This window comes from Gadus morhua, chromosome 3, assembly GCF_902167405.1.
Source record: "Gadus morhua chromosome 3, gadMor3.0, whole genome shotgun sequence".
Classification (NCBI taxonomy): domain Eukaryota; kingdom Metazoa; phylum Chordata; class Actinopteri; order Gadiformes; family Gadidae; genus Gadus; species Gadus morhua.
The window spans coordinates 14,096,608-14,120,798 of record NC_044050.1 but is presented as its reverse complement, the minus strand read 5'-3'; the positions used below and the strand labels follow the sequence as shown (position 1 = coordinate 14,120,798).

Here is a 24,191-nt window from a genome sequence, read left to right as displayed (position 1 = left end):
TCTGTGTCCTGTAGTCTTTGTCAACATAGTTCACAGATCGCCGGGACCGACAGCACCTCCCACCACTATATCGTTTGACATCTGCTCAGCAAAATGAAACACCTTTCAACGTCTGACGAAGCTGTCTGCTGCACACAATCACAGAAGGGTCCAAGCTCAGTGGAGCTTTAGTCATCAAATAATTAAGGAGAGGGTTTTTCTTTTCATCTGTTCCACAGGTCTCATCCCACTGCTACGGTGCAGAAGTCCTCTCTTTGCAGTGCTCTTCACACGGATAACAAACCCAACGTGGCACGGACTCTGTTGATTAACCAGAGATAAATAGAAAATCTCTGGCAGACACTCACACACACACACACACACACACACACACACACACACACACACACACACACACACACACACACGTCACACACACACACACACACACACACACACACACACACACACACACACACACACACACACACACACACACACACACACACACACACACACACACACACACACACACACACACACAGAAGCAACCCAAACACACACTTCTCTGAAAACCATCCCAACTAATTTATCACCCTGCTTACACTGCGGACCGGCACAAGCATAGCTCTCTCACATCATGAATGGCTCCAAACATTTCAAATTTCAATCAGTGGTGGTGGAACTAATGCATGTGCTGTCTGGATTCTTCCATTCTGCTGTCAGAGCAGACCCAGGGAGATGGGGTTCCTTTGATTGTTAATATTGTGTTGATTTGATTGTTTGGTTGACTCATTTCCTTGGCTGTTAGATGAAGACCTCATTAAGGGAGCCGTTATGATTGGCTTAGTCAACTTGGCCTTCATCCGATGCAAATTGCCATATTGGTGCGTCACTTCAGTGAAGCAGAGTATTATGTAGTACTTGAGTCATCACCGTCTCACACTTTCGTTTTGGGTTGTCTTATGATAGGACATCTGATCTTATGGGTCTGGTAGGATTGTAGGAGTTACTATGGGATTGACTTTCTCCTCCATTTCATGTGCTTTTATGTTGCTATGTGGTCACACCATGCCTTCAAAATACATTGGATTTAAGGTTCTGATTAGGTGCAGGACAATCAAGGGGTTAGCATGTTTCTCTGTCAGCCAAAGTGTTCTGGGTTGGAGCAAAAATGTACAGAAGCAAGATGCCCTAACCTTTACCTGCGCTATAATGATTTGCAGGCAAACAAAATTCACTCAAAGTGACAAAGAACAAAATAATCTGCTTGATTCCTGAATAACAAACAGTAATTGTAAAGCGTGGCCTAATTTAGATGTGATTCTTTCATCACCAGTAATTCTCTAATCTAGGGCTTCTTCAACTTGTTTACCTTAGGACCCCAAAAGATATTTTCAGTGTGTCCATGGGCCCCGACCATACACTAAGCAAGCTCTGAGCACTGGGAATCCTTTCCATTAACAAACTCCAACTGGATCACAAACCAATTTGGGTCCTGGCCCATAGTATACTTAGGGCCCTATCTTGCACCCAGCGCAATTGACTTTCTACACCGACGCATGTATCGGTGCTAGTTTGCAACCGGCACAAAGGTGATTTTCCCCCGCAGCAAACTCACGCCACTACACTTGTGCCCTTAGAGGCGTGTCGACCAAAAGCAGAGGTGTGTTCCGCCGCAAATGATACATGGTGCCAGGCCTAGTGTGAGGGGCGCCCTCACACTAGGCCATCTGTACCGTACTCAAGTACGTTTGCCCCCTAAAGTCTAGATCATTTGGCTAGTGTGAGCACACCATCCGTACTCAAGTAAAGTGAAATTCCTGAGTACACTTGGCCTGAGTACACTTTGGGGAGGTGTGCTCAGGCCACGTTACAGATGCTAATGAGCTGACACACGGATATGCATGGATACGCAACCTGAGCTGGATGACGTACGTATAGCCCATGTGACACTTCTACCCCATAAAACAATAAACATGGCGGCAAGCGGTTCACGAGTGGGTTCGCGTTGGCGCGATAGCGAAGTTGTGTGTTTGATCAAAAATCCCCCGTTCCTCACGGCACGGGCATGCATTCTTGGTTCACTGGAGAAGGCGGGGCTGCGCACAGAGTCTAGACCTCTTTAGAACAATTTGCATACTCTCCTTTTCTTCATGAAATAAGACATCCGCATGCAAGAATAAGTTTGAGTCTGAGTGTATGCTACAAACGCAATTAAGTGCAAACACGCCATCATATTCTTTATTTTGCTGACCAATTGTTTTTTATCCTGACAAAAGCCTCCTAAGGACAGTTCCTCTGCGTCTCTCTCGTAGATCACATCTTTCAGCGTCTTCCTTAAATATAACTGCATCACCTTCTCTCACATGATCAGCAGCTCACGGATTTCACTTTCGGTTAATTTAGAACTACTCCTGATGCTATCACTGCGTTGTCTCTGTGGAGACAGTGCAGCAACACCTCTAGCTAAGCCTCCCCCGTCCCGGAACGGAACCGCAGAGCCGTCCCATTACAACAGAATGAAACCCAATAAATCGCCAATGTGTGCCGGGTTCGGGAGGGTAAATTGGGGTGCTAGCTCAAGCAGGCAATTTACCTCGGGCAGTGTAAACGCGTTGACCGAAAAAGGCTGAAAAAGGGCTGTATCTGAGTAGAAGTCAGTAAAGTGCCAATTGTTTTCTCTGTGTTGTCCTCCATTGTTGCGCTTTTAAGCAGCGGATGCTTGGTGATGACGTGTTATGACGTGATGACGTATGTACAAGAGGCAACCGTACTCAGGCCCTGTTGAGATTGCCTAGCTTGAGCACAGGCCAGCTGCACAGCGGGGGGGTTAAATGCCCTAGCAGGTAGTGCAGTTGGTGTTGCTATTTTGACGTGCCTAGGCAGGTCGGAACTGTAACATAAGCTTACACACACGTAGGCTGTACACAACACAAACATGAAAACAATGAGCCTAATTTAAATATTATGATCTCAAAGAGATTGGATCTGTTGAACTGCATACAAATAGCATGTGGATTATGGAAACATTGTTTTTCCATAGGGGCTGCACGAATGAACGCTGTAATGGGCTATGCAATGCATTAAATAAATTATAATTACAAATATAACCGCAAGCGGTGAGTAACGGGATCCGAGTAAAATTAAAAGTGAAGAACACACCAATGGAAGATATACTATTATAAATATAACATATAATTGTCATATTTAAGGAAAGATTTTCCACTTATAAACCTGAACTGCAGCCTCATTCACATGGTCAAAATGTCCATTAATAAGCACACAACATCCAGACAACTCAAAGCACACATTTCTCAAGTGAAAAGAAAGAGTAAGAAAAATGGTTAACAAAGAAGTTAACTGTGGTAGTCCGATTCTTGGAAGCTAATGACCTGGAATGTTGATTGCCTGATGAATTTCAGGTGCTGTTCAATGTTGTGTTTTTTAAATGAGTGGCAATGACAGAATGTCATGTTCAGCTTGCTCATAATGATCTAATCAGGATTCAAACTCTCAACCTAAGGATCAAGAGTACCGGCATTTTCCCGTTGAGCCACTGCCATTCCAGAACTGCAGGAAGTCTCATTCACATGGTGAAAATGTCAATTGATAAGCAAACAACATCAAGAAAACACCAAGCACACATATCACAAGAGAATTAACTTTCTTAAAAGAGTACAGATCTGAAAATGTGCACTGTTAATGGTATCCACCTAATGATAGCCGTATCTTAGTTATACAATAACAAAATCGTCACATAGGCAAAATGGGTTGAGACTGTGGACGTTTGGCTTTTTTATGAAATTGTGGGAAAAGTACTTTTTTTTAGAGCAGACCAAGGTGAAAAAGATGCATCTGATTTTAGAGATTAATATGATGAAATAATTTTGAGTCCAGGTCAATCTAGTAAGGAGAAATAAGGCTAGTTCATATTTTTCTTAAATAGCCCCACCTTTGGGTGCAGTACCACAATTTGGCCTTATGGGTAGTGGTGGGTATTGGTATCCACCTAATAATAGCTGTATGTTATTTTATACGATAACAAAATGGTCATATAAGAAAAATGGGCTTACTGCTCCAACTTTATTTGGCAATATTTCTCAAATGGAACAAAATAAAACAAATTCTGTTCGATGACTTTTGTGAGGCTTGGTCTAAATATTTCATGTGGCGATTTTGGTGAATCTTTGATCATTTTTGTAGCCAGTGAATCTTTTCATCATGTTTAGCTTTATTATGAAATTGTGGGAAAAGTACTTTTTTTTAGAGCAGACCAAGGTGAAAAAGATGCATCTGATTTTAGAGATTAATATGATGAAATCATTTTGAGTCCAGGTCAATCTAGTAAGGAGAAATAAGGCTAGTTCATATTTTTCTTAAATAGCCCCACCTTTGGGTGCAGTACCACAATTTGGCCTTATAGGTAGTGGTGGGTATTGGTATCCACCTAATAATAGCTGTATGTTCTTTTATACGATAACAAAATGGTCATATAAGAAAAATGGGCTTACTGCTCCAACTTTATTGGCCAATATTTCTCAAATGGAACTAAATAAAACAAATTCTGTTCGATGACTTTTGTGAGGCTTGGTCTAAATATTTCATGTGGCGATTTTGGTGAATCTTTGATCATTTTTGTAGCCAGTGAATCTTTTCATCATGTTTAGCTTTAATATGAAATTGTGGGAAAAGTAAACATTTTTAGGGCATAAGTAAATGCATCTGATTCTAGAGATTAATAATCAGAAAGATTTTTTTAGTTCAGTTCAATCTGGTGAGGTGGGGGTTATGGTAACCATACCTGAAAATGTAAAGAGTTTACGACTTACAGTATAGGCTGCAGTATGACTTTTACAGGATTTGAGGGGGGAAAAAAACCGTCACAGAAACAATAGGGGATCAAGAAGCTTCGCTGCTCGGACCCCTAATAATAAACTCGAGCAAAGTATATCCCAGCCTTCCAAAACATAATCTTGTTTTTGGGTAAATGCTAACGTTGGTTAAATTATTTGGCAAAGAACAGCTGATACAGCATTAATAAGTTGGACTTTTAAATCTATGCATCTGCAAACAGCAGACACATATTTTCTTCACGCAGACATTGTGTGCAAGCCAGAGGCGTCGTCAGCCCCTTTTTACTGGGGCACGTGCCCCAGTAAAAGTCTCCAGTGCCCCAGTAAAATTCCATTGATCATTATTAAATTCATCTGCAGAAGCGCCGCTCTCGCTATGGAATCGGCAGGATTCATCAAGTGCATCTCCTGCTGCCTCTGGAGTCTTCAGTCGAGCCTGCCTCTTACCAGCCAATCAAAAAACGAAAGGGGCTACGTAAAAGCCAATCAGAAAATACCCCTACTGTATCTGGGTAAGATTTAACGCAACAACCAATGAAAAAAATCAGTTATTTACGGATTCGTCCACGTGACTCTTCTGAATGTGTCAGTGGTAAAGTGTGTAAAGTATGACCAAGTGTTTCTTTCTGTTCAATAGTCTAGATAGAACTTTATCAATCCCCTGTAGGAGAAATATGTTAATAAAACAATAATGGTAAAAAAAATAAGGAATCTCCCACTTCCGGCTTCCATGAAAGAGAACCATACTAATTCACACAATAGCGTTGATGCAAATCTAGCATTAAAGGTTAATTTAAGGAAGTTCTCTCCAGTCACGCTGAAACTAGTTTGCTAGTAGTAGCGCTTTAATTTGCAGCGTAAGAGAATTCTGAGAAATCTGAATGCTGACCAAATTCTCAGAATTCTGACACTGCAATTTATTTGCACGCTACGACTAGTGAACTACTTTAAAAAAAAAACTTGACACTGCGACCAGGCGACAAATGACTGGGGAGAACCTTCTTAAATGAACCTTTAATGCTGGATTTAATTATCAGAATTCGGATTTTATCCAAGTATTCTGACTTTATTATCAGAATGCTGAATTTTATCTCACAATTCAGAGTTAATTAGCCTATTCGATTTCTGAATTAAAATTCTTGTGATGAATAATCTACATTTGTACAGTCGATGTGCAGCACTTTAATTCCCGTCAACTTTGTTTTCTAACACCAGCATTTCCACAACTATGCTCATGTTCGTGACTGCTACAAAAAAACATTTATAGTGCATCTATTTTTCTGCTGGGTAGTGATAGTCGCCCTAAATGCAGCTTTAATTTGGGCTCTGATTCTGAATAAATGCCGCTGCTGAACTGTGTGAATAAATAAAGGGAACTGAAATCTAAAGAAGACGTGTGGTTTTGATGTACCGTGAATTCCAGCTGAAAGCGGAACATTGCTGCCATCAGGGGAAATTAATGTAACCTAGGTATATTGTAAGTAGCTTTCAATTCCTTGTTTTTTTGTTGATCATGTTTCGTTGGAACCCACGGGAGCTGGAAACAGCCCAGAGTAAGTCATCTCCTTTTTTAACGTTACAACAAATTCACAACTTGTTTGACGCAAACAATGACAACTTGATTGCTGTTAAAGAATGTTGCCCATATAATTAGCACCAGTTTTTCAATACTGAGCGTCTGTAGCCTGTAGTTTTATAGCACACACACACACACACACACACACACACACACACACACACACACACACACACACACACACACACACACACACACACACACACACACACACACACCATGCGTGCACGCACACACGCGGAAAATGAATAATGAATGAAAAATTGTCTGTATTCAAACATGAAGTTTTAGTGGACAAAAACTTCCTTAACACAAAAAAGGAAATTATGGATATACAGGGTGTTTTTAACATACTGGATCCAACAATGTTCCCAACACTGACACAGAAAATTCAGATCATTGCACTCACAATTCCTGTAAACAGTTGTAGTTGTGAGCGATCTTTCAGTGTGTCGAGAAGGCTCCACACCTGGCTTAGGTCAACCATGGGGCAAGGAAGGCTTCACCAACTTTCTCTTTTGTCCATTGAAAAGGAGCAACTATGCAAAGTGAGTCAAAGCCACGTTATTGACCGCTTTGCCACCATGAAGGCGCGGCGATACAGCTTAATAGTGAAAAAATTATCATTTAAAAAGGCTCTATGCAGTAGTGTATGGCCTTATTTAGTTTAATTTAAGAGCTTTGATGGTTCTATAACATTTTCCAGGTTGATTGGTGGCAATGAGCCACCTCACCTTAAGTCAGAAATTCTATTAGTTTTAAACCTTGTTTCTTGCCTTTTTAGTACATGTCGTTCTGGCAAAATTATGCTGTTTCCACACAGCTTTTAAATAAATATAGATGTGTAGACTTCTCCTGATAAAGAGGTGAAGGTCATAAAGAGACTTTTTGTTTATTTGTCAGTTACCTTATTTGTAAATCTTTGAGATGTGTATGTGTTTAAATAAATATAATTGTACGGTACTCATGAATCCATCTTTGCGTCTTTACCTTTACCAGTGCTTTAATATAGCCTACAGTATGACAGTGACAATGATTTTGAAGCTCGTACATAACCTTCTGTATCCATCTATTTCATATTGTGCACACGTAAAAAAAAAATGTTGGAGGTTGGGGGCCTGTGCCCCAGTAAAACTCTAGGTCTAGCAACGCCCCTGGTGCAAGCCCATAACTTTTAGGATTGATGAGTATTTGATCGTTAGGAAACATAGTTTTACTGCGGGTGATTGTTTAAAAGAATGAAAGATTGCGGGTGATGCTTGGCGCGCATGTGTCTGTTTAAACGCAAACTAAACACGTAGGCTAGCGCATAATACAGTCCATGGCAATGTATATTAACGGGGGTGCACATGCATATTATGAACAAGTTAATGACGATAATGTATACAATACTGGTAAGAAACAATGTTTGTTAATGTATTGCCGATATATCATTAAGTAGACCCAAAGCTGCGGCCAAAGGACCGCATATCATATATGTGTTAAGTTCTCTTTGCCAAAATTTACATGACGAATCAGTGTTTCTGAAATTGTAGAATAAAATGCTACTCCATGTGAGAATTAGGCCATATTATTTGGACATAAACTCAGCCATTTGAAGTTTGAAATTCATTTGGTCATGCATCTGTCTCAGGGGAGACTGCAAACGCCCTGCCAAAATATGTACTTGTCCGTTTCAAATGCGCTCATGGCTCTTAAAGGGGATGGTAGATGGCACTCTCATTGGTTTATTGCATGTAAAACACACCTACGGGTATTCAGACCAACCCATTTTAGATTTGCGCCGGATGCAAGAGTCATTTATCCGCCGGCATAATAGCAACAGCGCCAGAGAACCGCCCACAAAGCTACTTCCGTTTTGCCCTTCTCACTTGCGTTTCAGACCGTTACAATAGGGCCCTATTAGGTAAATGCACACTGTCCTCCCTGTTTCTCCATTCTCCTTCACCATTGCTCTCCGTCCACCGGTCCTAGTGTTGTCTGCCACACAGGCTACAGAGATGAGTGCCTGGAAGATAGAGGGTGCAGGGGTGCTCTCAACCATGGCTGCAGAAATGCAATATGATCAATGAGATAGAGGAGCCCACCAGACAAGTGTTGGGCTGAGAGGTGTAGTGTAGCCTGTCATGTGGTCACCCCCAATCTCCCACACCCCTCCCCTCCCCCCCTACCCTACCCCTGGGCTTAAAATTCTTACACTTGAGGCATGTTAAGACACCGTGTTCCACCCCCTCCATTGTTTTCCTATGGAGAAAGCCGCTCTTCGATTCCAGGAAGGGGAGGGGAAAAAGGGAGGGAGGGGGCTCGTTTGGATGAGTAATTAATTTCAACCTGGTTTGAGGTTGAAATCATTTCAACCTCGACCTGGTGCAAAATTTTTGAATGGGCAAATATCAGAGACAAATTGTAAACTACTTTGCATGGCCATAGGTCAGAAGAGCGCAGCTTAGGCGTAGTTGACAGGAAAGATAGAAGGGAGGAGATGGAGGAAAGGAGGAAGGATGGAAGGGACAGAGGAAGGATCAACAAAAAAAGATATAAGAAAGGTACTGTAGAAGGCAAAAAATAAATGAAGGAAGAATGGAAACTAAGGTGAGGTGAAGGAAGAATCGGGAGGTCAGAGGGAAGAAGGGGAGCGAGGTCAGGAGGGGGAAGGAGAAAGATACTGTAGAGAGTGTTCGGTGAGGGGCTAAAAGAGAGAGAAATGGGGAAATATGAACGGGACTAGAGAGAAAGTAAGGGAGGGAGGCAAGAGAGGATGAAGGCCGGTGATTAAAGAGAGACCTTGTCGTCACGGCCACAGACGTCAGACACAGCCTAGTCCCCCATTGGGCGATCAAAAAAGCTTTTGTTCACTCATTGGAAAATCAGAATGCCGCCCTGGCAGGCATAAAGTCAGACTTCCAAGTACTCAACACAATTATACAGCATGGACAAAAGCGCCAGGACAATAGGTCCCAATGAGTCAGATGATTTATAACGCAACGCTGGGGCTTTCAGTCAGACATCAGAGGCATTGAGGCTGCTGGAAGAAACCTTGCATTGAAGTGTTCATAAAAAAATACAAAGAAACACTAAAAACTCAGCAAGGCTCCACTCTTGTTTTTCAAAAGACCCCACCAACGCTCGAACCCTGACCCTTATCCAAGTTCACTCCAGAATCCATATTTTCACTGGCCGCGTGGTTCCGGCCTCTTGCTGAAAACGTGACCTGGCCGAGCCATCTAGCAGCCCCCCATTTAAACTGCACCTCTACATCGATTCTCCTCCCACCATCCTCCTCCAGCTCATACAAGTGGAGCCGACAATGTTTCCACTGGGGAACAAACCATTCTCTAATTCCCTTTTTGTCTGCGAAAACGGGTTAACCACTAGGTCAGAACAATTTGGTTAGAAATTTATTCCGTATTTATTTCACAGATCACTGTGAATAAAAAAGAGAATTCTCGACTTGTATGATGTAGAAAATGGGCAAATATCTCCAATATTCCTGTGTATTCTGGTCATTAATTTTAGCGTTAGGCTTTGGATTTCGTGGAAGATTGCTCTGTCATTTCTCGTACGCCAGTTACAATACAAAAGAAACCCTTTCCTAGGAGGTTAATAAAGAACTCTGCATCTGATGCTGCATCTCAACCAGATGGGGAATAACAGGGCACAGACAGAAGATGGGGGATTTAGACAGGGAGAGTTTGCAATTCAACGATTTCAATAGAGGCGCTCTGAGAAGGATGTCTTCACATACTGGTCTTTGACAGGCAGAAAGTCACTCACACACACATAGAGAAACATGCATACACGCACGCAGACACACACACACACACACACACACACACACACACACACACACACACACACACACACACACACACACACACACACACACACACACACACACACACACACACACACACACACACAGCACTAAAGGGATTACTGCTGACACAGCTAGTTCCTTGTGGCTGGGCTATTGACGCGAGGAGGAGGAAGAGGAGGATGACGAGGAGGAGGACGAGGAGGAAAATTCCGAAGAACCCTTCAGTTCCAGGGGGATTTTGTAATTCGGTTTATGTCACAAACAAATCTTTTTCTAGGAATCTATTGCTACAACACAAAAACAAGTTGCAAAGACGTTATTTGGAACAAAGATAGTATTATAATCAATAAAATATCCATATACTCTTGTCGTATGAATCTGTTTATGTAGTATGGACTACAAGCGTGCATATATATTTACACAGCTCATTAATTTCACGTATAAATTTGTTCTAATCTAAACCTAAGAGGTGTGTTGAAGCTCAATGTGGATATAGGTGGAGTTAACGTGGAGGTAGCGTAGCCTAGGATGCTTCCAGTAGCAGGACCAGCAGCAGCTGCTGAGGCTTCTGATGCTAACTTCTATAAATAGAACCAATCCGCAACCAACACTTAATGAGCGCCATCCACCAAAGAGCAAACTGTCAACAACTAGTGTGTGTGTGTATGTGCGGAGGCGTGGCTGTACGTGTTGTGTTTGTATGGGTGTTTGTGTTAGTGTGTGTGTGTGTGTTTGTCTGTATTTGTGCGTATTTTTCACAGGATTCGTTGTTCATGTATGATATATGTGCATGTGCACTTGTAGGTAATGTTTGAATATATGTGTGTGTGTGTGGGGAAATTTACCTAAGTCATCTTTCAATAATTAGAATTTAGAACTTTAGAACATAGAATTTGTTGCAAGGAAGTAACAATGTTATGAAATTGTCTATTCAATTCTTGTGTTGCAAATAGCTTCCAAAGCAACTGTCTGTTATCGGTCTGTGCTAAGAAATAACAGACCACTGAATGCCGATCAGAATGACCTACAGAATCAAGCATTCAACAAAGCTCCATTAAATACATCTCTAAAGTGATCTCATTCTCAATTTCCCCCCACCATCACGCTGACTGCCCTTTCCCCTCTTGCCTGCCCTGCGGGGGGCGCTGTGGAAGCACTTTGGTCAGAATCAGATAATGGATTTTTCCCGGTTTTCTGGTCATGACTTGATTCAACCAATTATGTTTTTGGATGTTTTGATATCCCGCCTGCCTCTCAAAATAGAGGAGGAAAACCCTCCTGTGGTTCTGTGGACCAGCCTCATCTGATACATATAATGATGATACTGATAATGAGGGATCGCATTCATATTGATATGTTCATGGCATTCAAAGCTGAGAATGAAATGTGTGTGCGTGTGTGTGTTTACTAATGCTACAGTAGGTGCTAGGTGTGCTATGGCTAAATATAGACGATGTGTCGGCAGAGAAAGAGGGCAGATAAACACATAGCTCCGTCTCTGACACCCCTGCCATTTAATTGCTTTCCATTCTCCCTTTCTCTTCCTCCATTTTTTACACGTTTTCTTCAGATTCTCTTCCGTGTCCACACAACTTGGCCGAACTTATCCCAGTGATGGTGTCCTAAACAACAGCCATTAGCGCTTTAGCACTCACCTTATGTGAGCATCAACTTTATTCATCAATTGTTGGAACAGTATACCGTGTATGTCCACTCCGAGGCCTCCTACCAACGCTTGTTCATGGTCGTATTGTACCTTTTTCTCTACCGCTCCAACGATGACACATGACAATCAGCATGGATGCTGATCTCCTTTCTTCACTGGGTCTTTGATCCGCCCTCTCTGCCTAGACATCCCGTGACCCCCCTCCACCCTCCCAGGTCCACCACGCACCCCCGCCCCCGGCCCACCACACCTGGTTCCCCCAGAGATGATCCATTGATGCAGCGACAGACATGGTCGTCGATGCTGTTTTTCCAGCGGATGCTAATTAGCGAGCAGGCTTACACACTAGCGATAGATCAATGGCGTTAGGCTTAGGGGAGTGTGTGGGGAAAGGGGGGGGGGGGGGGGGGGGTTCCGGGAGGGAGTCGGGGGAGAATGTGACAACACAGCAAATGCCTGTAGTGATTCAAAGTGGAGGGATACAGTAGAGCATATCCACGATTGATTAATCACACACACTTTACATTTCCTGTCAAAATCACGCCAATATATTGGCCTCTCGGAAAGCCCCGCATGTAGCCTGGGAACCAGATGAATCTGGAAACTCATGTATAATTGTCTGTTTTATATCGGCAACGCGTCTGGTCCCCCTCCAGCTCGGACAGCTTTCCCGCAGACTTTTCAGGCGGTCGAGCCAGGGGTCGAGGGCGGGTTTGATGTGATGACTGTCTAGAGGAGCCAAAGGAGCACCATTAAGAAATGTTCATGAACTACCAAGAGGCTCGCCCCGGTTGTATCACACGTTTCGTTGCGCTGATCAGTTGGTGGTCCATACCATTCCCTCCAAAGGCATTTTGGGCTGCGCCCGTTGTTTAAGCGCCTTGTTAATGGAAAATAAACTGAGAGGTTCCAGACTGATGAGCAGTGTCATAATGGTCTGGTGATGTCATGCCACCTGACATGGGCCTCAAGCAGCCCAAATAGAATAGGAGGTCCATAAGAAGTCCTCCTCTTTATGTAGCGGCGAGAGGCCTGTATGAGGGGCCGCAGATAATGGTCTGCCCCTGGTGGTTTTAAAGCGCAGCATGCATCTATGTACTACTAATAAGCGGGATTCTAAAAGCAGAGGATAAACATGTCATTCGTGTTTTACAGTCACTCTTGGCTCCCCTCCTGTGGTGTCTAGTTGCCGGTCATAGTTCTACGAAAACATAGGTTGTCAGGTGAGCTACGTTGCTATATATATAATGGGAGTAATATGCCATCAATCTGAATTGGACGCCATAGACTAGAGGCAGGTATTGAGTGAAACAGAGAACTTTTATAGCGTTATGTTTCAGCAAAATATCAACATATTGCCCACACACACACACACGCACGCACGCACGCACGCACGCACGCACGCACGCACGCACACACACACACACACACACACACACACACACACACACACACACAAACACACAGTCATGCACAAACATAGACCCACACACACACAGACACACACACATAATCATGGCCAAACATAGACACACAAACTCGGGCTGTACGGTATGGCCTCAAGTTTATATCATGGTATGTGATTTGCGGCATGGACGGTAACGGTATTATATCACGGTATGTTAATTTTATCTTCTAATTTCGATGTAAGAAGGCATATCGCTGTCAAATCTTTACCTGGGAAAGGTAACGTTGCACCGTACTGAAAAAGGAACGATGTGTCGTTACCATATTTGCAGTAGTTGAGCGTAACTTTACTTGAAATAGTAATTCTGTTACTGTATTAATGCGATACTTACATTGTTACGCGTTAGACACAAGACTGTCTACCGGTCACACTGGTCTCAAGGTAACGTCAAAATCCATACCGTAGCGCACATTCACACCGGTTTAGTTTCCATACCATTTATACCGTACACCCCTAACACAAACACATACACACACAAGCACGCACGCACACACAGACACACACACATCACACAAAGTTAAGCAGACACACACGTACACCAATACTCACAAACATACACACACACAGACTGAGACAGTCAAGGATGCTCCCCCCCCCCCCCGCCCCCCCCCCCCCCCCCCACACACACACACACACAGTTAAGCACTCACACACACACTTTTAAACACACACGCACCAACTCCCAAGACTGATTGCCCACAAGAAGGTTTTAACTCTTCCCAGAAGAAAACAAGAAACCCGCGATAACAGTCCACAACAAACAGTGTTGGTTGTGTTTTACACTCTACATCTACCGAATGCCTATTTACTCTCACTCGTCCCTATATACACTCTTGAGTGCGTTTCCTAAAAAGTGCAGTAATAAAGACGGGTTGGTTTTCAATACGAGCGTGTAGACGGGGGGATCCATCGCCGAGACGCGGCGGTACACGACAATACTCCCTTGTCTTTCGTCACGCACGTGTCCCGGGCACGAGATAAATGGGGGTGATCATTCAGTTTCTGTTTCTGCTTCGTCTGCCCTCCCTCTCTTTTTCTCGCTCCCAATCCCCCTCTTTCGTCCTTTCTGTGGATTTATTTGCAACCCCTGAGCATGCAGCTGAACACACACAAACATACACACACACAAACGCACACACAGACACACACACACACACACACACACACACACACACACACACACACACACACACACACACACACACACACACATTAGACACATGGTATCGTAAACCTCCTAATAAAAACACACACATATGCAAACACAAGCACATACACATACAAGCAACCTTGCATGTGTGTAACCAGACGAAATCACAGATGATATCATAAACTTGCTAATAGAACACACTCACACAACCCCCCCGCACACCCACACACACACACACACACACACACACACACACACACACACACACACACACACACACACAAACACACACACAGACACACAAATACACACATATTATACATGACATGATAAACCTGGTACCAAACACAAATACATGCACGCACACGCACACATTTTAAAAGCTCATGTTAAGTTCAGGCTTCTTAGTGCAGCATTGGACTGAAGTATTTTAAGTACTGTAAGTGGTGAGGCAAAATCGCTTAGGGCTGTGTTAAGATACATATTGAGATACAAAGCGTGGGATAAATGGTGTTTTGGGAGAGGCAAAGTCACTGAGATGAAATTGAACGTGAAGTTAGTAGGACCAGGGAGGGAGTCACTTAGAGATAGACATTAAAATGTAATGGAGAAGCTCACGATGCGTCCCAGCGGTGACATCAGAGTGCCTGTGCAGTTCTGCTGGCTGTTTCTGGTCCCATGTTTGTGTGTGTGTGTGTTTGTGTTAAAACTTTGGGCCGGATTCAACAATTCACTAATTACCTTGATGTTCAATGTCTGTCGGTGCTCTGCCTTCCCACGCAACCTGCATGAGAGCGAGAGAGAGAGAGAGAGAGAGAGAGAGAGAGAGAGAGAGAGAGAGAGAGAGAGAGAGAGAGAGGAAACGCATTAATGATCAGGTATGGGGTTAGAATATCTGTAAGCATACCAGCATGCTTATTCTTTGGTTGGTTGACGGACACTGGGGATTGAACTCAAAGGTTTGATCCCTGAAGCTTGAGGGTAAGGTAAGACAGGATCAATCTGCAATGCTGAACACACCTTTCATTCTGTTTATTATCTGCTCGGCTCAGTAGGAAAAAAGTATGTCAGTACATCCGCGGGGTACGAATACACTAACTGATTAACGGAGCAACCTGAATGTGTCTATCTTTACAGGGCTTTGTACATCTGAGGAATTTAAAAACAGAGATATGATTTGACACATTCGTCCTCAGATGAAAAAAACCAACAAACTTTTACATTTTGACCTGAATTATCCTCAGAATGCTCACAATCCAATTAGAGGGGATGGGATTGATGTGGTTGTATTATGGGATCTGATGACTGAGATTGTTGGGTAAACTGTTTTTTGGATACCGGCTGGAAAAATGATAGTCTAGTTTGGTCTTGGCTTCGTGTTGAATTGTTGCATTAACTATAAATTCAACCGGAACCGTAGGCTAGAATATACATTTTACATGTAGGCCACAGCATTCGATTCAAACGTCAAAATTCAGTCCCAAGCGGAACTTATCTTGGGGTATCACCGGATAACGGAAAAGTCCTGACCACTTCCACCATGAGCGTTAGCGATCCTTCGTCCATCCCTGCCAGATAGAGCTCACCTCCACTCATTGATCGGTTGGCTGCGCAGAGCATCGAGAAGGTAAGGCGGTGATGGTTTTTATTACGAATTCTGTACCCGGGAGACGCAGGCAGTCTATTGGTCAGCAGCATGACCTGTGGAACAGTGGTTATGCTGAACAGTTTTCGATTTCTTTCGGTAATATGCAGCTCTAACTCCTGAATTTACCTCAGGAGAATAACACACTGGTGAGATGCACAAACTGCAATAAACGTTTTTGTTTTAAATACATTCAGTTTCATCTAGCGCTGAGAATATTCTGTCTCTGAGATGGTTTGTTGGGATAAATTGCGGGCGATGAACACCAGTGGTGTTTCACAGTGCTAACAGAGTTGGGATTCGTTACTACTCAGATATGGCTCAAGGCAGCGGGATAGAACTATAACCCCGCCGGCCCCACAGCCTTGCACAGGGGAGTCTGTGTTTGTGTGTGTGTGTGTGTGTGTGTGTGTGTGTGTGTGTGTGTGTGTGTGTGTGTGTGTGCGTGCGTGCGTGCGTGCGTGCGTGCGTGCGTGCGTGCGTGTGTGTAGTGAGTATGTGTCTCAGTGTGTCTCAGTGTGTGTTGTGTGTGTGTATTGTGTGTAGAGACGAGTGTGTGTTGGTGGGTGAGTGAGTGAGTGAGTGAGTGAGTGAGTGAGTGAGTGAGTGAGTGAGTGAGTGAGTCAGTGAGTGTGTTTGTGTGTGTGTGCCTGTGTGTGTGTGTGTGTGGGGGGGGGTGATTGTATGTGTGAGTGTATGTGTGTCTATATCTGGGCGTGTACGTTTATGTTTGTGTCTGTGTGTGTGCATGCAGTTTTGTTGGTAGTGTGTGTACGTTGAGGGATCAGTCCTGGTGTGGTCTACACCAATAAGACTCGTGGTGTATTACGGCAGTGGCCAGACTCTGGATGCACGCTGTTAATACACCTTGTCTTTCTTGGACGCACGCACATAAACACACACACTCGTACATGCCTACGATACCATACCTACACACACACACTAACCGATACACTCATAAAGAAAAACTCTCTCGCGCTCTGCCTCTCTCTCTTTCTCTATTTGTGTGCAGCTAGGGGTCAGTCTGTCTTGCTGACAGGTGTTGCCGTGGTGCAACAGGAAGGAGATTTACTGGGTGAGGAGGAGGCGTCGAGAAGATGTGGGGGAGATGAGTGGCTACACACACACACACACACACACACACACACACACACACACACACACACACACACACACACACAGACACACACACTCACACACACACACACACACACACACACACACACACACACACACACACACACACACACACACACACACACACACACACACACACTTCTCACACATACAGTGGGATGCACAAGATCAGGGTCAGCAACGTTCAAAGAGAGGTCAAAGGTGAACTGAGCTATTTCTACAAACATACACATGATGCTTTCAAGTCTTCATGGGTCAATGGTCCCTAATGCAAAGAAAGACAAGCCTTCTCTCACTCCCATGAGGGTGGCACTGACCGGCCCACACTGCGCATTGGTTTTTGCAATGCGCCCCCCCCCCCGTGTCAACAAGGTTGAATAGCCACTGCAGTGGACCACCCTGCATCCCCGTCACGATGCTCTCCCTCCGCAAGCACACACATCGCGGGTGATGTGGATCACTGCCTGTCACCTGGCAACCGGTGATGCGCATATTTGACACTGGATGTTGACACTCTATACTTGTGTACATATGTATATATATATATCTGTATTGGTTGGAGGTAGCACTGTCAGATATTCCGAGCGATAAGACGACAGCGTGTGTGTAGTAGGCTTACTGTGACACCAGGCAGGTGTGGAGGTTTAGTGAGGACCCAACAACATCCCATAACCCAGGAATGCACCACACTCACTCTGGACAGAGCTCGGAGTTAATTGGGGAATGAATATTGAAAACGAGACCAAAAAAACGGATGTTGAGGGATAATATAATGGTGCAAAACTGTGTACAGTACTATACACATGTTTATCTCTTTCTCTCGTACTCCCACTGTATGGAGTGCGAGAGACACGCTCCCTCGCTATTTATCTCACACAATATTTATCACTCTCTCTCGCGCTCTTTCTCAATCTTTAACTCACTGGTTCACTCTGTTACTCTTCCCTCTCTTTCTCCCCTGTCCATCCGGTCTCTCCCTCTCTTCATCCCTTTTGGTCTTGTTTTATCTATCTATGTCTCTATGACTCTCTGAATTCCTCTCTTTTTATCTTGTTCTCTCTTTATTACCGCTTTATGACCTCTCTCACAGCCTCTCACTCTCTTTCTGAGAGGTGTATAATCTCGTAAGAATTCGATGAAAATTTGGTATTAGATGAAATATCAGCAATATAATCATGTACACACACATGTATGCATGCATCTATGTATGCATCTATGTACTACTAATAAATACTGTTGAATTAATAGAAGTGTGTTTATGAAGAATAGGGCGTAAACCAATCTCTGCTACCATTCTACAAACCCTTTCGTAAACCATCCAATTGTTTGTTAAACCCAGACGTTTTTCTACTTGCCTTGCAATTTGCTCTTGTTTACAAAAATCGCTTTGAATTTCCCTTCCTTAGTTTCCTCACCCAGTCAGAGACTAAAATGGACAACAAATTGTTTTCTTTTGGATGGGCAAAAAATACTTAAATTGCTAATAATATTATGATGTGATGGATTCCAATGAGATGGCTTCGTCCATTACATAAAACGTTTGGAAAGAAAATAACCACTGTGTGGCTGGGTCTTTGAGCCTATTTGGGTCCATTCCATGCGATTACTCCTGCTACACTTTGAACTGCATGATGGGTAAGTTAATGCGCTACTGAAAGCATCAGTAAGAGATGAGATTGATTTTGAAAATGTCATGAAACATGTAATAAATATCACTTGGTGTATCGTGTCTTTTCCTCCCTTCTCTGTGGCGCATCAATGCAGACTTTGATATTACAGTATGATTGGGATAATGATTAATATCCACACGCTTTCTCCTCCAGAAGGCATTCCAACTGCTATAGTGTATACTGCTGACTGATTCAATCCATGAAAGGGTTAAATCGTCAAATCTTCTATTTTATTTTATTTCAAAATACTAATAGAGCTGCGGGGTATGGGGATGCAGTCAAAGTTGGTGATCCTTCGCCAATCAATCGAGCCAAGTCGTTGACAGATGACAAAGAAAATGATGATAAGTTCGTACTGCTGGGGGTGAGAAAGAGAGAAAGAGAGAGAGAGAGCTATTCATTTAGCTGCACACCAAAAGAAAGAAGAAAGTTGAAGTTAAGGACCCCACCCGCCAGCACCACCCATCAGCCCTGTAGACAACACACCATAGCGATAACCTCCATGGTGATTAATCACCGGTCCGACTGGCCAGGGCGAGGAGGGGTGAGAGTGGCCCCCGAGGGCAGCGGTATCTCCTCAGCCTCTGACTCCCTCCTCTCCCCCCATCCCATCCTCTCCCCTCCTTTCCTCTCCTCACCCATCCTCTCCCCTCCTTTCCTCTCTCCCCCCATCCCATCCTCTCCCCTCCTTTCCTCTCCCCCCCTCTCCTCCCCTCCCCTCTCCTCTCCTCTCCTCTCCTCTCCTCTCCTCTCCTCTCCTCTCCTCTCCTCCCCTCTCCTCTCCTCTCCTCTCCTCTCCTCTCCCCTTCTCTCCTCTCCTCTCCTCTCCTCTCCTCTCCTCTCCTCTCCTCCCCTCTCCTCTCCTCTCCCCTTCTCTCCTCTCCTCTCCTCTCCTCTCCTCTCCTCTCCTCTCCTCTCCCTCCATCCCATCCTCTCCCCTCCTTGCCTCTCCTCACCCACTCCTCCCTCCTCCCCTCCTCTCCCTCCATCCCATCCTCTCCCCTCATTTCCTCTCCTCGCCTCTCTTCCCCCATCCTCTCCCCTCCTGTCCTCTCAACCCATCCTCTACCCTCCTATTCCCCCACTCAACTCAACCCATCCCCTGCTCACCCCTCTCCTCCTCTCCCTTCTTCTCCCTTCCTCTCCTATCCTCACCAATCCCCTCATCTCCCCATCGCCCCTCCCCTCACCCCTTCACATCCCCTCCTCAGCCTTGCCCAGACCCCCTTCCCTCACCACCTCCCTGCCCCCACCCCCGGCTCCTCGAATCAGTTATCAGATCTAGATGGATCTTATTCATGCAATCTGCATGGTGTGTGTGTCTCTCTCTCTCACACACACTCACAAATACACCCCCTGCTGTTTGTTAATTTCCATTTACCTGTAGACTTGATTTAAAAATAAATAGAGTACAGTTCATCAAGCTAGAGCTATCAGCGATATCTTGATATATTCATTCAATCTGTGCGTGTGTGAATGTGTGTCTGTGTGTGTGTGTGTGTCTGAGTGTGTCTTTGTGTGTGTGTGTGTGTGTGTGTGTGTGTGTGTGTGTGTGTGTGTGTGTGTGTGTGTGTGTGTGTGTGTGTGTGTGTGCGTGTGTCTGTGTGGGTTGTTAAGTTAACAATTATGTATGCAAGAGCATTCAGGCATGGCGACATAACTGATTAGATATTTTCTTATAGCTAATAAAATCATTATATATTGAACATTATTGCCTAGCTCCATCATTACAGGGAAGTGCTGCTAGATTGCGTGACGAACCAAGCCTCAGGTAAAAAGACCGGATGTGATGGTGTTTATCCATGCATATGTGTTTGTGTATGTGTGCGTATGTATGTATGTGTGTATGTGTGTATATGTATGTGTGTGTGTTGGTGTTTGTCCGTGCCTATGTGTTTGTCCGTGCCTATGTGTGTTCGTTTTTTTTTTCTAATTGAAATCATTACACTGACTGCATATTCGTACACACACCTACCCGAGTGTCGGGGATATAGTAGAGGAGTAAGTGTGATAGATTCCTCCCCTCTAATATCCTTGTTTCACTATGTCTTTCATTTCCCCTGCTTAAGATTAACAACCATCTCGGTTCATCTCGGCCATTTAGCAATACTTCCAAATGGAAGATCCAGGAGGATATTTTATGTGTGTATTTTATGCAAAATATGGATATTATGCCAGATATCCTATCCTGGAGGGGGGGAATTTAATGGGTAAATCGATTTCATTTTCACTGTAAGAAAAAGGGATGATTAACATGCTGGAAAACATTTATACCTCAAGTCAAATAGGAAACGAGAGTGGACTTGGAGTAATAGATGCCAATGAACATTGTTGTTTGTTTGTATTAACGGTGAACAAGGTGAGTGTGCATATCTGGAACTCTTTAAAAGCTTGGTAGAGTTCTGTACAATTTAGAAGGTTTGTAAAGTTGAGCAGTGGTTTTAAAGGTTTGTGAAGGTGAGGAACAGTTTAAAAGGTTTTACAGAGGTCTGCAAGGGTTTAAAAGATTTGGGAAGGTTTGTAATAGTTTAAAAGGTTTACAAAGGTCTGCACCAAATTTAAAAGGTTTATGAGGGTTTGGAACACTTTTAAGAGATTAATAAAGCTTTAATAGAGGTTTGTAGCATAGTATAACGTTTAAACGGTTTAGTTAATTAATTTCACTCCCCTCACACCACCACACTCAATACCTCACTCCTCCCATACCCTCTCACACCATCGCAAATAAACTCACTCCATTTCACCCCACTCTCACATCGCCTCACCCTCCCGCTCCGCTCACAGCTTCCTCCCTCCACCCTCCACACCACCCGACCTCTCCCTACTGTTAAAGCCGGTCAATCACACCCTATCAAATCAGCTCACTCCCCTCACATCAGCTTAACTCCCCCTCCACTCACACTACTTCACTGCCACCCATCAGCTGACACCAACACCCTCTCACACCGGCTCACCCCTCTCTCCCAGGCTCCCGCATCCTACCCCAGCCTCCTCTCAGCCCCCCCCCCCCCCCCCCCCCCCCCCCCCCAGCCTCCCTGGGCCTGACTCAGCCCTGGCGCGGAGCCACTGCCTGCTAGGTGTCTGGAGGAACATCTTCTTTAACCTTTGGCTGCGGTGGGCTGACGCACAGCGGCCCTGTTTGTTTTAGTCCTCGTTAAAGTGCCCTGCACCCCCGCTCCGTCCTCGTATCTGTCACAGACACTTAGCAGGGGGCCCCGAGAAGCGCCCCCCGCGCTACAAAGGCCAAGTTCAGTTTTCATAAGAGCAGCAAAACCTACGCTGGCTGGCCCAGCCGCCCTGGGTGTTTTTGACACATGCACAGACGTACAGACGGACAGGCAGAGAGAGGGGAACATACACCCACAGCCAGACAGATGAACAGACACACACACGTTATGCTTTACTGGTTTGAGGTTTCAAAATAGCGTATGAATATGGCTTATAAGTAAGCTATTTTACAACCAACACTGGGTAAAAATGGCCTGTATATGACAATATATTCATAAGCTACTGCATTAGCATCAGACAAACTGCGGGACAATACGAAATGCGGAAAACCTCTGGGCAGACAGACATGTAGATACAGACAGACAGACAGATTGTAAGACATGCCAGTAAATTCTGACCTTCTGTTCATCGCCCTTGTTTTATTTATATATTTTATTTATCCTTGGCAGCCGGTCTCCGTGAGATTGTGTTTTTTTATGTCATGTCGTTATAGGAACATGAAGTTACTGGACTTGAAATAAAGTCCTTGAATTTGTGACATACATTTTTTTACAAGACAATGCCATATATGCCTTATACTAGGTCCCCTCTCGATATTGTCTGAGTCTTCTAGGAAAAGCTCTCTAGGTAATTATTGTAAGTGAAGTGTGTCATCTCCACAAAACTCAGATACGAGATTTAGTCTTACATTTCAGTTGCATCCGATTTTAATGGATCAGCGATATGTTAACCGATGTGCAGTCAATTCTAGATGTCTCCTCAGTCTACTTCAGCAAAGTCATGTCACAACATATACTCTTAGAGATTAACTTAGAAGGTGACTATTTAACAGGATAGCTTCTTTTTCAACAAGCAACTCCAGAACTTCCAGACCTTTTCCTGGGAACACACTACATCTAGTTAAGGTACTGGTGATGGAGAATGAGAACTGGTATTACAAAGCAGTCCCACAGGACTCTGTGCTCCTACAGAGAGATGCACTGTGCCAAGTGTCCCCCGTCACATATTTTCTACTTTCTTAGCCTGTGGTTCTCTATTGATTCTGTCCCAGTAGGCGATCGATACAGTATACTGTATATGTTCTGACACCACTTTAGGTAATACTGTGCCTCGGTCAGGGGGTCTATCACTGCTGCCTGGGTCAGCCAACATCATGAGCCAACAACACAAATGACAAACAACAAGAGCTGCAAAAAACCAACCCCAAAAACTACATTGTTATCTCTTTTAAATTTCTACCTCTCTGTCCTGTCGCGTCAACCATTTTCTTACTGGCTTCGATGAACTTAATTGCGTCTGTCTTGAAGACGTGTAGGCTGGACGAGCTGCGGGGATGTGTAAGCATCCAGGTGCCATGGTGTGCAACAGATGTGCTTGTGTCAAGTGGCACGGCATTTCACCGTCCCTCAAAGGCAGGGTAAGGCTAAAAAAAACGCGTGTCCAGATATATTTGGTTAGATTTATTTTCGACCGTTGATCAATTGAAAAAAAAAAAGTTCATAAAAACTTTCAACTCATGTATTACAAACAAATGGTCTTTGCTTGCTTATCTATGTTCCCCCAATATTCTGCTGTTTGTAAGTTAATTGCTCCTGTATCCATTCCAAGCGACTCCCAGGATCCCGGTTCTTATAGCCGGACGGCCTGTGTATTATTCTAAACACCACAGGCCCCTCTTGTTGTAACGTTTAACAATTGTGCTTTGGAAGTATTTCATTATATTAGGATAGCAGCGACAGAGCCAACGCGTGGGACGGGGCTGTGGAGGGAACCATCCGCTATGGAGCAACTGGAGGATTAATTAAACAGGCCTAATTAAACTGATGAGGGGCACCTGTGATTTAAACGATTGGACCGTCTCCCGTCCTACCTCGTGGGGCAGGCTTCATCTGTTTGGAATTCATTGGATCCCCAAAACCAGAGCAAGGTCAGCGCTTTGTGGAAGACTTCCCTGTTCGCCTGTTAAATAAATCAATTGTAGCTTGTTGGTTAACACAGC

General features: G+C 44.1%; 1 protein-coding gene across 1 annotated transcript in view; it reads right to left on the bottom strand.

Moving 5' to 3' along the window:
- The window catches only part of LOC115541013 (protein phosphatase 1 regulatory subunit 29-like), a 97,756-nt gene that overhangs the window by 31,310 nt on the left and 42,255 nt on the right, over positions 1-24,191 (bottom strand). The window contains exon 2 of the mRNA XM_030352729.1: positions 15,254-15,296. The gene's annotated coding sequence lies outside the window, so the exon portion shown is untranslated. The remainder of the gene's footprint in view (positions 1-15,253; positions 15,297-24,191) is intronic.